This window comes from Engraulis encrasicolus, chromosome 14 (assembly GCF_034702125.1).
Source record: "Engraulis encrasicolus isolate BLACKSEA-1 chromosome 14, IST_EnEncr_1.0, whole genome shotgun sequence".
Taxonomy (NCBI): domain Eukaryota; kingdom Metazoa; phylum Chordata; class Actinopteri; order Clupeiformes; family Engraulidae; genus Engraulis; species Engraulis encrasicolus.
The window spans coordinates 10,445,166-10,457,225 of NC_085870.1; the positions used below are offsets into that span (position 1 = coordinate 10,445,166).

Genomic DNA, 12,060 nt, shown 5'->3' on the forward strand with positions numbered 1-12,060 from the left:
AATTACTGATTGAGTAGTGTTGGTATACTCACAACAGTAATAAGTATTTCGATACTTTCGACTAGGGCAATATGACGATACATATCGTTATCGTGATATAAAAATGTATATCGTGACCTTTCTCCTATATCGTTTATATCGTGATAGTAATTTTATCAGTTGTATACAATTGAATATCATTTAATTACATTTCTACCATGAAGACTCGAGAGGCAAACGAACGTTATTAACATTTATTGAACATTAGACATGATACAGGAATGCATAAAAGTTTGGCGAACAATTACACTTGATACAAAATGCATGAATCTGTTTGGCGAAGGTTCCCGTCTTCGCGTTGAACTCCGGGGTAGGACAGCATATCCTCCAGCGGAGATGGAGGCGGGCGTAGCCTGCCCCCTAACAGACGGGAACCTCTGGTGACGGTGGACGGAGGGGTGGTGGTGGCTTCAAAATCGGCTTAACTGAAAAGCGGAGAACAGAATGAGTGACAGCTATTTAAACAAACGTGAATGTGATCCATTGGCTGAGAGGTAACGATGCATGAGTGACGCGTAACGGGGGAACCCCCAATCTCGCGTTGTGATTGGTTGGCGATCCTGGGCAATGATGACGCATGTATGATCTGTCAAAAGGAAGATTTGTTGGTTGGCCTAGTAGGCTAAGTTTGACAGCCGAGAAATTCGAGTCTCCCTGGTAGAATTTACGCAAGCTCCCATTTCTACCATGAAGACTCGAGAGGCAAACGAACGTTATTAACATTTATTGAACATTAGACATGATACAGGAATGCATAAAAGTTTGGCGAACAATTACACTTGATACAAAATGCATGAATCTGTTTGGCGAAGGTTCCCGTCTTCGCGTTGAACTCCGGGGTAGGACAGCATATCCTCCAGCGGAGATGGAGGCGGGCGTAGCCTGCCCCAAAATAGAGATTAGACGTGAACTCACCTACCGCTTACAAGGAGACACCATCTGAAAGACATGAAGTTAGTTAGATGATTGATTGATGATAGACGGAAGATGAAGGATGATAGGTGATGATGATGATGATGATGATGATGATGATGATGATGATGATGATGATGATGATGATAATGATAATGATGATAATGATGACAATGATGACAATGATGACAATGATGACAATGACAATGATGACGATGACAATGATGACAATGACAATGATGACGATGACAATGATGACGATGACGATGACAATGATGACAATGACAATGATGACGATGATGATAATGATGACAATGACAATGATGACAATGACAATGATGATGATGATGATGATGATGATAAAGATGATAATGATAATGATAATGATGACAATGACGATAATGATGATGATGATAATGATGACAATGATGATAATGATGACGATGATAACAATGATGATGATGATAAAGATGATAATGATAATGATGACAATGACGACAATGATGACGATGATAATAATAATAATGATGATGATGATGATGTGATAAGTGATAGGTGTTGGAAGACAAATGATGATAGATTAAATGAGATTATAAATGATAGGGATGTTCTAAGGCTTAAGCTTATGGGCGGTGGTCTAGCGGAGGCATGAAGCATGTGATGATGATGGTGATGATGATAATGTCGGTACCTTAGGCTATGCGAGAAGACATGGCGCGGATGCGCTGAGAGCAGAGACACAGCAGAGCGTTATGATTTGATTGATAGATGCACCTTGGTCAGGAGAGCGCTGAAAACTTAGATTATGACAGTAGGTAGAGAGCCGGAATCGTGACCTAGGAGAGAGAGTAGAACATGGTGATGAATGAGTAAATGAATGGATGGATGAATGAATGTAGGCTATAGTATGTGGTATGATAGTTGACATCATAGATAAACAACCATGGCAACTAGGCTGGTTCAATGTTACGAAATATAGAGATAACGGCTTACAGACCACTATAAAATCGATCTGATAGATGAGAGAAGGATAGAATACAGACATGACCGGGTGACCGGAGCGATAGCCCCCCAAGAGATGGAGTGAATGCCGCCGGTGCAGCAAAATACCACCGTCACCAGAAATGAGAATAGAAAACATAAAGTTACAGACCAGATATAGCATGCTTCAACGACGTGATGAGGAGTGAGGCAAATGCAGGAAACGTATGCGCCAGACGACCAACGGCCCAGCGCCTTGATCGCAGTAGGGGACAGACCCCGCTTAGCGGCCGTGGTGGCCACGCCGATTCTGAACGAGCGTGCTGTATACCTCTTGGGCGAGGAATGAGAGGAACGAAACAGAGTTAACAGAACAGAAACAGTACACTGAGCCAGATGACAAAGCGAGGAATGAGCCAAATGCAAAACGCACTGCGTCGGATGACCAGCGGCTGACAGCCTGCACTATGCGGGCGTCTGCCCAGAGTGGTGAGAGAGACAGCTTTAGACAAAGCATGAGTGGCTAACATTAAAAGACGAGCACCTCGGCCAGGATAGCAGAAAGGTCAGGTTGAAACAGAGGAGAATCGGCAGACAACTGGTAATCATGACCTAAGAGAGGGATAGAGCAGAGCTTGTAGCTGAAACGAACAATGAATGAAACACCAAGAAAACATCTCGACCAAGAATAATAACACCATGTCAGTTATGATAAACACCTACGCGGTGTGGCGCGGTGAATGCTTGTGCAAAGCAGGCATGGACACAGGCAGTGGGGCGGATGCCCTGGTTGGTTGAGAGAAACAACTTGCGGTTACTGCATGATTAGACTAGCAATAAAAAAGGGTGGCACCTTAGTCAGGAGAATGCAGGAAGAGCGAGCTTACGACAGAGGAGAGTTGGAGAGCCGGTTATCGAGACCTGAGAGGGACAGAGCAGAAAGCTGAAACATCACTGAATAACGGCACCAGAACAAAACGGCATATCAAAATAGACATAAACTCCTACTCGCTACCAGTGGGTAGCTGCGATAAGTCGTCATGCAGGATGGATGAGGATACCGATACAACCAGGTGACTGGCGTTAAAGTTGGGGCGACAGCCCAGTGCGATGCTGAGGCGATGGCCCATTGTGATGCCGAGTTGTGATGTTGAGCCGTGGTGTTGAGGTGCGACAGCCCAGGGCAATGCTGAGGTGTGCCGTTGATGCACGAGCCCTGAGGCGCCGGCCCAGGGTGATGTTGAGTCGCCGGCCCGGGGGGATGTTGAGTCGCCGGCCCAGGGTGATGTTGAGTCGCCGGCCCAGGGTGATGTAGAGTCGCCGGCCCAGGGTGATGTAGAGTCGCCGGCCCAGGGTGATGTAGAGTCGCCGGCCCAGGATGATGTAGAGTCGCCGGCCCAGGATGATGTAGAGTCGCCGGCCCAGGATGATGTAGAGTCGCCGGCCCAGGATGATGTAGAGTCGCCGGCACAGGATGACGTTGGGGCCGATGCCCAGTCCAGTGTCGGGGCCGATGCCCAGTCCGTCGTCGGGGCCAGAGCCCAGTCCATCGTTGGGGCCAGAGCCCAGTCCATCGTTGGGGCCAGAGCCCAGTCCGACGTTGGGGCCAGAGCCCAGTCCATCGTTGGGGCCAGAGCCCAGTCCGACGTTGGGGCCAGAGCCCAGTCCGACGTTGGGGCCAGAGCCCAGTCCGACGTTGGGGCCAGAGCCCAGTCCGACGTTGGGGCCGATGCCCAGTCCGACGTTGGGGCCGATGCCCAGTGCATGACGTAGCGTATGCCCTACGTGGAGCGGCAGGCGCACGTGTATGTGAAAGTGTACGGGAAAGCAGCAGAGACCACCATCACCAGATATGAGAAAACAAACACAATGCGACACATCACAGTCCGAGCGCCCTGACGATTCCAATGAAGCCTAAGGGCACGAGTGGTGTACAGAGTGAGAGGGTTAGCCCGTAGATGGCTACCAATGGGATCAGAACCCTGACAGGACTCCATGGGCAGAGTTTCATGTATAATTTAAGTATGATTATTAACGGTCATCATCGATGTACTCCCCACGGATATCACTCATTTATTTACTTAAATTTGGACGGTGTATATGTAGCCCATTGTGATCAGAATAACTCGAAATAGACAAGGCATTGCAACCGGCTACAATATCCCTCGATGCGACCGGGCGCAGGCCGAAAGCCCCGCGTGATCTTTAAAGGTACACTGTGCAGGAAATGGTCAAAAAGAACTGCAACTATGCTGCTCGTTGAAACTGAGCTGCCTATTGTCAAATTTGGTCTTTACATGAACATTTACCATGTAATAAACAATATTTTCTAGTATGGTCCAAGTAAAGTCATTTTTTGGTGCTAAAAATTGCTATTTGGTAAATTCAAAAATGGTGGACCATGGAGAAGATCCCCCCTTACATGTAAGAAAAGTGCAATTTTTTCAGTCATAAGGAATACTTGGAATTTGATGGTGGGGTAAGTATTCATGAAAAAGGTAATTGGTGAACTGGCAGCATGAAGTCTGGAATTAAACAACTAAAAATCTCACAGTGTCCCTTTAACTTAATCCAGCCCTGAATGACTTGAAGCGGGAGTGAGGAAGCAAGGTACACTTATCAATACAAACTGCAGGCAGTGCGATGACATGAGGTGATGATTGCCACGCGCTCATAAGCTTATGTGCGATCCAGAAGTCTAGGCCTACGAACCGAAGTCATAACTCTTAAAAGTCAACGAGACCGCCACATGGGCCAGTCCATGCAAACGAAAACGTAAAATAGGCTCGTGTTGTGGGCATAGGCTACTGAACGGAACATTGAAAATAGGCAGGTGCGACTGATGAACGCACGACCGGAATCCACGTGAATGAAAAACTGTAGGCGGTGCTACGGCCCGTAGGCTGAGGTCCTTGCAATCAGGACAATTAAGAACGAGTGCAAGGCTCTGCAATGTCCTCCGTCCGGTGTCGTGACAGGCAGTAGCACGAAACGACACAGAAGGTAATGTCGGGTTATGCATGCGGGCGAGGCGCTTCGATATATAAGTAGCCCATTTAGATCTGTATCCCCAGCAAACGTTCCAAAAAGCCACACCGACCGGTTCATAAATGCTCTATAATATTGGCAAGCGAATCACCAGTCCATCCGCAGCAGATGAGGCCGACGAGGACCAAGTAAATTGTGACTCGCAGTAGTACCCATAACGCCTCCGAAAAAACAAATGTGCTGAGCAGATAAGCTGGCTAAGTGCGCGAGGCGCAACGAGAGAGCACCGCGGGCCCAGTTACTTCTATTCCGCCCTTCCCCAGCAAATGTTCCAAAAGTCACTCCAACCAGTTCATGGAATTCTCCCAAATGACCGCAAACGAAACGTAGGCCATCAGTCAACCAGCGGCAGACGAGACTGATATCCGAGGCAGTGCAACAAGCCGAGTATGAGGCATAAGAGGCGACTTGCCTGGACAACAACTTCCCCGCAAAAATAGTCATTCGCTGAGATAAACGTTCCCTGGGTCCGCAGGACAAGTGAAGGGAAAGCCGCCAGGTTACTCACGAATTACACCAGTTCGGGGAAATCCATCCACAGGCAGGCGAGTTCAAAAGCAAATCCACAGAAATCAGGGAGCGGCGTGCCAAACAAATTGATTGAAGCCTTGCGAGAAAATGATTAGGCTGTTAAAAAGCACCGATTGCGTGCCACGCGTTTGAGCGGTTGGAAATCCCATCCCAGCAACGGCAAGGTGAGGAGTTATCAAGTAACCAGGTAGAAAATAAACAGAATGTTTGATAACGAAAACGCCGGACAGCCACTTCAAAATCGGCTTAACTGAAAAGCGGAGAACAGAATGAGTGACAGCTATTTAAACAAACGTGAATGTGATCCATTGGCTGAGAGGTAACGATGCATGAGTGACGCGTAACGGGGGAACCCCCAATCTCGCGTTGTGATTGGTTGGCGATCCTGGGCAATGATGACGCATGTATGATCTGTCAAAAGGAAGATTTGTTGGTTGGCCTAGTAGGCTAAGTTTGACAGCCGAGAAATTCGAGTCTCCCTGGTAGAATTTACGCAAGCTCCCATTTCATCTTCTTTCAATATGCACTATAAGTTCATGTAACTGTAAAAATAACAATAAAAAGATCCATTTAAAAGAAAGGTTGTTTTGCGACATGAAAAAATAAAGAGCAAATAAAGAGAATAACTGAAAACGTATTGTGCTATATCGTAATATATATCATTATCGTGATATAAAGTAATCCATATTGCGATATAGTTTTTTTTTTCCCATATCGCCCAGCCCTACTTTCTACTAATCTGTCCTGACTTCAAAGGAAAGTATCCAATGTTGAGTTGTTTTTCTTATAAGGCTCTCCCTTTGGGCCAATATTTACCTAATGATCACTACCGTAATGTTTCAAGAAGGAGGCCGTCACACGCCGAAACGCGTCTGTGCAATAAAAAACACTACTATGCAAGGTGTGGCCTCCTTCTTGAAACATTGAATTTTAAATTTGGGTCAGCACCCACAGAGATTTAAATAATTAAGAGTGACGCCTGCTCCAAGAAGAAAATTGACACTACCGTAATGTTCACAACCGTAATCGTAATGTTCATTGTAGAATGTTCACTACCGAATGTTCACTGGCCACTTCAAGCTATCCAGACAAACATCAATGTGAAAAACAAAAAACCTTCGCAAACAACAGTTACTACAATGAACGGACAAACATGCACAAAAAGAAGCAGAAAGAAGTAGAAACCACTCCAATATCATTTACAGTCATGGTTTTATCCCCCTGTGTCATCAGTCAGCTACATCTTCTGGATTGTATTTGGCTCCAGAGTAGGCGTTGAATGAACACTGCACTTGTATTGTAGTGTAGGAGCTAGCCTGTCATGCCACCAAGCAAGCAACAGTGAACTTGAAAGCATTGTTTTACCCTTTGTGGCACAATATGACAGCTAATAGAAAATGACTTACCGGTAAACGGGTAAATGATTCATTTATCCTAACAGACTTGTGTTGATTATTCATTAACCTTGAAATGTTGCACAGTGTTACTTTAAAGTGTGGCTATGAGGGTTGAGATTGGAAAAGGATTAAAATATGTGAGGTCAGGGAGGGAAAAAAATATTCCACATCGACGTCAGTGTTTCCACATCGTGAATGGACAGTGATAATAATAGCAGTGGCTGCAGGTTTATTTGTGCTATTACACTCAATGCATATTTGAATATAAATTCACTTAATATATTAGCTTTATTATGCCAACAATAGGGGGCCAACCCGGAACAGCTCATTAGCATAAAAATAGGGTTCTGAGCCCTGAAACCGTATTTCTATAGACAAACCTGTGTAAATACACCGCAGCACAGATAAGTGTCAGACTGAATGAATAAGCAATGATAAAAGCCCTTGACGTGAAGAGAATGAAGTACAAGAGCTCTGGTTTTTGTGTCCGCGATATGGATGTGTTTGGCCAAGGGCTTTGGGTGGCCAATACCTCACCTCAAACACAAGTGAGCAGTTGCAGGGAGGGAAACGATCTGCAGCCATCCAGCCAGCCCAGTATTATACAAAATAAATAGATGTCGCGTGCAATACATGGCCAAACAAAACATCACAATAACTTTCGCAAAGAACGCAGCTCAGCAGAAGCAAAGCACACCATTTAATGTTTCACATATTTTTCAGCTCTGCCACATTATATTCCAGTATTAAAGATCGCCTCTCAACGTAATTTAATTAATATTGCCGTGTTCCCAATTGTTATTGAATGTGTTACGCGTTGGTCCTGTTTTAAAAAACGTTCTGGTTGCTTTGTTTCAAGACGTTTTTGCAAGCTGGCAAGGTGGCTTGTGGAGAAACGAGAGAGTGTTCCGTGTTTCTCGTGGAAATGCGTCTCTGATTGGCTCACTCCTCCTGCTCTCAAAGAAACGCGTCTCTGATTGGCTCAGTCCTCCAGCCTTGGGAGAGAATGTAATGGCAAACAGAGTCGCCACTTCCCCTGGTGGTACTGCACTATAGGGGCGCCAGCGGAGGCGTGCAGGCTCCATTCAGGGCTGTGCTCTTTCGACAGCGACCCCTAGGCGAGCTGTAGGCACGGAGCAACCGGAGTGAGCAGGCTTTATGTATGAGGCTTTGGGCTGTGTGTGTACCTGAGAGTAGCAACCAGCTGATAGCTAAGCTAAGCTATGTTTCGGACCACCAGACGTTGCTTGTTTTGAAAACAAGCAGAAAAAAATTACTCGACATGTTTTTAGATAAATGGGTCGATATAAACCTTTGTGGGCAACGCCTTCTTTCGACGTGACGAAACACAGAAAGGCTTTCGTGATTCGCTCGTTTCTCTGCATTATTGATGTAAATTGGGAAACACCGGGAAACACAGCCAGGAGAGTTGACGCACCGCTATGAGAGCCTTGCAAGTGAGTTTAACTTGGGGTGACCGTCCGATCTTCGAAAGGAGTGAGTAAAACTGAGTTTTATCGGAAGTTGGCCTTTAAGATGGACCAATAGGTACCATAGACCATATAGTCTATACACGCAATAAGTGTGCACCAAAATGTGCACGCTATATCAAGTTATGCTACTGAGGAGAATATCCCATTGTTGCTCTATTTAAAGTGATACTGTCCCATTTTTGGAAATGAGCTTATTTTACACCTCTCCTTGAGTTAAATAATAGGGTTTTACCGTTTCTCTGGGTATGGCAGTGCAAAGTTTACCTCCATGCTAGCAGTTAACATTGAGTCCTATGAGACCAGCTGGCGGCTAACTGGTCTCATAGGACTCAATGTTAACTGCTAGTTTGGATGTAAAATTTGCACTGCCATATCAAGAGAACAGTTGAAAGTACAGGAGAACGGTAAAACCTTATTATTTAATTCAAGGGGAGGTGTAAAATAAGCTTATTTCCAAAATATGGGGCAGTATCACTTTAATACTGACAACAAGGTAGTGGCTACACATCAATCTAGGCATTGTGTGTAAGGAACTGTTTTCAAACACTGAACCCAGTCTCTTCCCTGAAAGAGGCATTATACAGCTCCACATGTGCCCAATTTGAGGCCAGACACCAATTACAATCAATATAGCAGTGATCAAATACAGGCCAAAATCCCATCTGCAGCATCCATTTTATTCACCTAAAATTGTTTCTTTTCTATATGTGATCCAAGTGAATTGGAGACTGTTAGACGTTACCCCATCTGGGCACACAGTTGTATCTCAGAAAAAAAACGTTTGAGTGCCAGGCAAGCACAAAATAAGGTCAGGTCCACACATCTTCAAATGGATTACGGGCTCAAATTCCGTCGTTTTTGGAGGAGGTGCTTGAACGTGTGCAAGACGTACGCATAGTCACCTGAGGTCAGGCTCTCGTTAAGGACGCCTGCATGAAGCGGAGAGCAATAGCAGGGGATAAGTGGATGATTTCCCCATCAAGCAATTTTCTCGTTTGGAGCTGGTCCAAAGCTAGGAGTTACGCTGAAGAGTTACACTTGCTAAATCGCTTGAAAACTGCTTGAAACTGGAACATTTTTAAAAACATCTCCATGTATTAAATATTCAAGCTTGTTTTCCTCTCCTCCCTTTGGGGTGACTTGATTCATTAACGTCACAGGAGTCTGTGTGCTTCATACTCACACAGAGATACAGACCCAGACACGCATGCATGCATGCACGCACGTTCCTCTCTCTCTCACACACACACACACACACACACACACGCACACGCACACGCACACGCACACACACACACACACAGAGACCACCCGCCAAACACCTACAGTCTACAAAAATATTCCTAGAATGGCCTATTGAACCACGTGATCTCTCCAAGGTCCAGCTGTCAAACTCGACACTGACGCGCATGACAAAGATGGAATCTCTAAAGAAAGCTGCTATATTGACTACAGGGATATAAATGACAAGTGACAACCAAAGCACTGTCTCATCCTGACAGATGAGTTAACTACAAGAGACCTTTGCGACAGATGCTCTCAAATGCATCAAGGAAGAGAGAGAGGAAGACACACACGCGCACGCACGCACACACACACCCATGCACACACGCACGCGCACACACACACACACACACACACACACACACACACACACACACACACACACACGCACGCGCGCACACACAGCCATGCACACACACACGCACGCGGCGCGTGCGCACACACACACACACACACACATGCACACACACTACAAAAAGTAGTTAAGTTAGTACTCAAAATAGCCTAGAAGACCAAAATCATCGCTAGATAAAAGAGTGGGCGACATTGTACAGTATAGGAGACTCTGGTTTATCACCCGGTGAGCAGACGGTACGTCTTCTGATTGGCTGAGCAGGTGTCCTTTATTCCCCAGTAGCAGGACATCTATGATGTCGTGCGGGCGTCTAAGTGGCTTCTTTTCTACCTTTCTGGCGAAGTGCCGTTACTAATTCTATCGCATCTGGTTGTCTAGTCAAGACCGCGTCGTTAGTTCTATCGCATCTGGTTGTCTAGTCAAGACCCCGTTACTAATTCTATCGCATCTCGTTGTCAAGTCAAAAACCCAGTCTTCAATTCTATCGTCTTTGGTTGTCAAGTCACAGCAACGTACCAAGCGCAGTGGTTAGTCTACTTTCTCACGAAGCCTTAGATCAACATATTAATAAATGAATACTTAAATGCTGGTAACCTGGTGATAAGCGGAATAGCGGCCTTCGAGGTGTCCCAATATCAAGGGAAAATGGACTTGGCGAAGCTGCGCCATCGGGCTGTTTAGAACGCTCCGCCTCGTCCATTATTTCCCTTGATATCGGGACACCTCGTCGTCCGCTATTCCATACATAATAGTCACATGGTAATAATGAACGGTACATACAGTATATTGGACAACAGTGTCTAACGTGAAAGGCTAAACTAAATAGCTGCTCATACCAAGCAGCGAACCAGATGGTTGTAATCAACCACACTCTCCAGGTAGGTGAGCTGATTGGTGAAAATCATCTGTATTATGATAACACAGACTGACTACAGGACAGATGATACCCAAGACAGAGATGCCACCTATCTCACATCAGTATGCGAAGGCAGAAACTTCATATTCCAATGCTCAGGAAACTAAGAACTGTTGGCAACAAGACTTGACACTGGCACCTGCCAACTGGCCAAAAATGGGTAAAACGTGGCCGTGGCTAGTAACAATTTTAGTCTTACGGCCATTTTGGCAGGTAACTTATTCTTGGGTATGACATCACAGTAGCCTATATCTTGTTTTTGCACCTTGTGTTATATTTAGGCTCAAGAAAGATCATTCAGATTCTATACACTATGTAGTTTCATTTAACACACAGCGTTCATATAGTCTTGCTTTATCACTTCATTTCCTGAGCTTAGACATATTATGGTTAAGAAAATACGTCTAAAAATACAACAAAACTAGTAAAAAGGCTGAATGGACCACTGTGGCTGGTGAGCAAGAAGTGAGCTAAAAGTTAATGTCAAGCCCTGGTTTGCAACCTTCTGTGTATTTATTCTGTCAAACATTTATGTTGTTTATGTGTTAATAGAGTCATATTCTTACTGCAGTATTCCTTACATGTTCCATGATGTCTTCCCTGACCATTTTTTTTATCTCCTTACAGATTCCAAGCTTTTTACACCCGAGGCTATGACAGTTTTATTTTCTGATCTCTGTTAAACAACTCGATTACTTTACTACTTAAAAAAATACTATGCACTGACATCTTTGCAAATTCATTTTTCCCCTCGTGGCAAAAATAATAGTAACTTTCAATAACTAGATGTGTGTGCGTGTGCGTGTGCGTGTGCGTGTGCGTGCGTGTATGTGTGTGTGTGTGTGTCTGTGTGTGTGCTCAAGTGTGTGTGTGTGCATGTGTGTGTGAGAGAGAGGGGGGGTTGCACAGAAGGGGCAGATAGAGTGAGAGAACATTTGTCCTCTCTCCTCAAAGAAATCGAGGCCACGGTGACTGAATGCACAAAATTCAGTTTGCATGCTGATTCATGGTGCCCTCGTCCAGCAGGCCCTAACGGCTCCTTTCCACCATAAAAGAATTCAATTTGGGGGTGCACACACACACCATCACCCCCCTGCAACCCCC

At 45.2% G+C, this 12,060-nt stretch overlaps 1 long non-coding RNA gene across 2 annotated transcripts; it reads right to left on the minus strand.

Moving 5' to 3' along the window:
• Positions 1-234: 234 nt before the first annotated feature.
• Positions 235-2,268, minus strand: LOC134463097 (uncharacterized). 2 transcript variants are annotated; one of them, XR_010037634.1, is made up of 4 exons: positions 2,105-2,268; positions 1,643-1,787; positions 955-978; positions 235-464 (listed from the first exon to the last, which is right to left on the minus strand). It is a non-coding gene; the product is annotated as an uncharacterized LOC134463097 (long non-coding RNA). The 2 variants fall into 2 exon arrangements; XR_010037633.1 differs by lacking the exon at positions 2,105-2,268 and having other exon boundaries at positions 1,643-1,949.
• Between the last annotated feature and the right edge of the window lie 9,792 nt (positions 2,269-12,060).